At 36.3% G+C, this 4,618-nt stretch overlaps 1 long non-coding RNA gene across 3 annotated transcripts; it reads left to right on the top strand.

Moving 5' to 3' along the window:
• Positions 1–482: 482 nt before the first annotated feature.
• Positions 483–3,914, top strand: LOC116176764. Of its 3 annotated transcripts, none has more exons than XR_004146517.1 (6): positions 483–638; positions 1,266–1,637; positions 1,690–1,819; positions 1,889–2,008; positions 2,448–2,876; positions 2,924–3,914. It is a non-coding gene; the product is annotated as an uncharacterized LOC116176764 (long non-coding RNA). The 3 variants fall into 3 exon arrangements; XR_004146516.1 differs by having other exon boundaries at positions 1,889–2,527; positions 2,591–2,876; XR_004146515.1 differs by having other exon boundaries at positions 1,889–2,876.
• Positions 3,915–4,618: the final 704 nt, after the last annotated feature.

The following is a 4,618-nucleotide window of genomic DNA, read 5'->3' as shown; positions in this document are numbered from 1 at the left end:
TTATAGTTTTGAAGCTAGGAATACTTGCAAGTAATTTAATTATCCCAGCATAATTCATGTAGGGCGTTTTGCAGGAGAACCCTCGATTCATTAAAAGAAAACGCAAATTTTTATTCTTTATTGCATTAGTAAACCAGTGGACAGCTTTTACGGTAGGATGACAACTTTGATATTCAAAGACTGCCCGGTATTTATTTAAAATTGGGGCCTTCAAGGAATGAGGCGACCTCTTAAACTTCGAAGTGGATATTATAGAATCGAAAATATTACTTGGACCACTGCCTAAAAAGTTGTATCTGTTTGGACTATATACGCCAAAATATGTGAGAAAAAGTCTCTTCGCGGCCGATTTGAAATTTGTCCATTTTTCGTGAAATAGCAAAGATCTGGAAATGGAGCAGTATTTTTGGGATTGACCTACTACATTTAAAAGTGTGAGTGTATAGTTTGAAATGCGTCACTCTCTAAAATGATTATACAGGCATGTTATTAGGTTACCGGTTTCTTCTTATGTAAGTACCTTTATCGCCGTTATTACGTGAATTTATTCGTAAGTGCAAATCATTTATGAATGGATCGTCGATACGTGCGGTTGTATGTGTATTCCGTTCGTGTGAAACGCTTTCTACGTGGAAATCGTGAGTTTCTTTTACCTTTTTGCTTATGTGTAGCTTTGGGGACTGTGTATTTTGTATGGTTTAAGTCGTTGTCGTAATTTGTGTGGTTGTTGCACGCTTGCAAATAAAAAGGTTCTCTAATTTTAAATTTTTAGTTACTGTCAGAGCCCTGCAGTTTGTAATTGTTGATTTGATATTAAAAAATAATTCAATTTAAAGAGCATTTTATCAGTAATCGAAGCGTCACTTTAACCAGGTCCTTACTTACTTAGATGCTCGTCAGAAACGGCATAGAAAAAGTTACTACAGATCCTCTTAGGTTCAAACAGTAATTTGGTCCTTCTAGGAGACAAGTGTCCAGAAATTTTTCTTACGTGGATGGCGCATCATCTAAAGATGTCAGATAACTACTTGTGTATCTTTGTGGTCAAAATTCGTCCACAAATTTTTAGGGGTGGTTAATGTTGAGTGTATATAAAACCTTGTAGGGCAAATGTTTATTTTCAAAGCTATAAGAGAAACCTAGGAATTAATACTTGCAAGTAATTTAATTATCCCAGTATAATATTGATGTAGGACGTTTTGCAGGAGAATCTTCGTTTCAATAAAAACAACCCCCAAATTAATTATTATTCTTTATTGCCTTAGTAAACCGGTGGACAGCTTTTACGGTGAGATGGCAACTTTGATATTCATAGACTGACTGGTATTTATTTAAAATTGGGGCTTTCAAGGAATGAATTGACCTCTTAAACTTCGAATTGGATTTAATGTTCTGGTATCAATAAACTATTATAAAATATGCAAAAAGCGAAAGCTGCCAGATCTATGTGGCATCTGCGAATAATTAACAAGTAACCAGCTTATTCCTTTGGGATAGATCTTGTGTTGCCATTTAGGTTCGACGTCTTGCTAATGGAATGGACCTTCCAATCGGTAGATAAAGTTGCCTCGGTTTCGTATCTAAAACTTTAATTTAAAATGGAGCTGGCTAGCACTACTTTGGAACAGAATACACGGGTGGTGCGTCACCTCTATTGCCTCTGGGGATCGTTTTAGAGTGATTTTTTAGACGAAGGAGTGATCATGGAATGTTCTAGATGCACGGGGATGTCCAAAGACGTGAACACGTTTTCAAAAGTGATTCGCAATTCAAATTCAAAAAGATGCGAGCTACCACCACTTTGAAACAGAATACACGGGTGCGTCAAATATTCTCTCATCCATTGCTTTTGAGGGATCCTTTTAAAATTCTTTCATTTCCATTGTAGACGTTTTTTTGGGGATGAAGGAGAAGGCCATGGAATGATACTGTTGTCCGCCAAATCATCGTCGATAAGTGCGGTTGTATGTGTGTTCCGTTCGTGTGAAACGCTTTCTACGTGGAAGTGGTGAGTTTCTTTTACATTTTTGCTTAGGTGTAGCTTTTTTTAATTCATTATTTATGAATGTCAGGGCCCTGCAGTTTGTAATTGTTGATTTGGTATTAAAAAATAATTCAATTTAAAGAGCATTTTATAAGTAATCGTTGTCACTTGAACCAGGGTCCTCAGATGCTCACCAGAAACCGCATAGAAAATGTCACTACAGATTCTCTTAGGTTCAAACAGTAATTTCGTCCTTCTAGGAGACATGTGTCCAGAAATTTTTCTTACGAGGATGGCGCATCATCTAAAGATGTCAGATAACTACTTGTGTAACTTTGTGGTCAGAATTCGTCCACAAGCAAATGTTTATTTTTCCTAGGTTTCTCTTATAGTTTTGAAGTTAGGAATACTTGCAAGTAATTTAATTATCCCAGCATAATAATTGATGTAGGGCGTTTTGCAGGAGAATCGTCGTTTCAATGTAAACAAATCTCAAATGTATTATTCTTTATTGCATTAGTAAACCAGTGGACCGCTTTTACGGTGAGATGGCAACTTTGATATTCAAAGACTAACCGGTATTTTTTTAAAATTGGGGCCTTCAAGGAATGAATCGACGTCTTAAACTTCGAATTGGATTTAATGTTCTGGTATCAATAAACTATTATAAAATATGCAAAAAGCGAAAGCTGCCAGATCTATGTGGCATCTGCGAATAATTAACAAGTAACCAGCTTATTCCTTTGGGATAGATCTTGTGTTGCCATTTAGATTCGACGTCTTGCTAATGGAATGGACCTTCCAATCGGTAGATAAAGTTGCCTCGGTTTCGTATCTAAAACTTTAATTTAAAATGGAGCTGGCTAGCACTACTTTGGAACAGAATACACGGGTGCGTCAAATACCTTCACCTTCATTGCCTCTGATGAATCCTTTTAGAGTCGATTCCATTATTTCCATTGCAGACGTTTTTTTGGGGATGAAGGACAAGGCCATGGAATGATGCTGTTGTCCACCAAATCATTAAGAATGGATCCTCGATAAGTGCGGTATGTTTGCTCCGTTCGTGTGAAACGCTTTTTACGTGGAAATGGTGAGTTTCTTTTACCTTTTTGTGTAGCTTTGGGGACCGTGTATTTTGTATGGTTTGACTCGTTGTCGTAATTTGTGTTGGTTTTGCGCATGCAAATAAAAGGGTTCTCTAATTCTAAATTCATTATTTATGAATGTCAGGGCCCTGCAGTTTGTAATTGTTGATTTGGTATTAAAAAATAATTCAATTTAAAGTAATCGATGCGTCACTTTAACCAGGTCCTTACTTAGATGCTCGTCAGAAACGGCATAGAAAAAGTCACTACAGACTCTCTTAGGTTCAAACAGTAATTTCGTCCTTCTAGGAGACATGTGTCCAGAAATTTTTCTTACGAGGATGGCGCATCATCTAAAGATGTCAGATATAACTACTTGTGTAACTTTGTGGTCAGAATTCGTCCACAAAGCAAATGTTTATTTTTCCTTGGTTTCACTTACCTATAGTTTTGAAGCTAGGAATACTTGCAAGTAATTTAATTATCCCAGCATAAATCATGTAGGGCGTTTTGCAGGAGAATCCTCGATTCATTAAAGATTAATTTCATTCTCGTTTTAAACTTACTTAATTTTCTACTGTATTCTCATATGCATACATGGCAATCCTCGAGTGTGGGGGTGTAACTTTTGGGGTGCGCCAAATATTTTTGTTTCTTTGATCGATTTAGTTTAATAGATCTATAAGGAACCTTAAAATTATAAAATTACGAGGATGGCGCATCATCTAAAGATGTCAGATAGCTACTTGTGTATCATTGTAGTCAGAATTCGTCCACAAGCAAATGTTTATTTTTCCTTGGTTTCACTTACCTATAGTTTTGAAGCTAGGAATACTTGCAAGTAATTCAATTATCCCAGCATAATTCATGTAGGGCGTTTTGCAGGAGAACCCTCGATTCATTAAAAGAAAACGCAAATTTTTATTCTTTATTGCATTAGTAAACCAGTGGACAGCTTTTACGGTAGGACACTTTGATATTCAAAGACTGCCCGGTATTTATTTAAAATTGGGGCCTTCAAGGAATCAGGCGACCTCTTAAACTTCGAATTGGATATTATAGAATCGAAAATATTAATTGGACCACTGCCTCAAAAGTTGTATCTGTTTGGACTATATACGCCAAAATTTGTGAAAAAAAGTCTTCTTCGCGGCGGATTTGAAATTTGTCCATTTTTCGTGAAATAGCAAAGATCTGGAAATGGAACAGAATTTTTGGAATTGACCTACTATCGATCGTCGATACGTGCGGTTGTATGTGTATTCCGTTCGTGTGAAACGCTTTCTACGTGGAAATGGTGAGTTTCTTTTACATTTTTGCTTATGTGTAACTTTGGGGACTGTGTGTTTTGTATGGTTTAAGTCGTTGTCGTAATTTGTGTGGTTGTTGCACGCTTGCAAATAAAAGGGTTCTCTAATTTTAAATTTTTAGTTATTGTCAGGGCCCTGCAGTTTGTAATTGTTGATTTGATATTAAAAAATAATTCAATTTAAAGAGCATTTTATAAGTAATCGTTGTCACTTGAACCAGGGTCCTCAGATGCTCA

This window comes from Photinus pyralis, unplaced genomic scaffold (genome assembly GCF_008802855.1).
Source record: "Photinus pyralis isolate 1611_PpyrPB1 unplaced genomic scaffold, Ppyr1.3 Ppyr1.4_LG7, whole genome shotgun sequence".
Classification (NCBI taxonomy): domain Eukaryota; kingdom Metazoa; phylum Arthropoda; class Insecta; order Coleoptera; family Lampyridae; genus Photinus; species Photinus pyralis.
The sequence above is the reverse complement of the archived record's forward strand: the minus strand, read 5'-3'. Positions and strand labels throughout refer to the sequence as shown.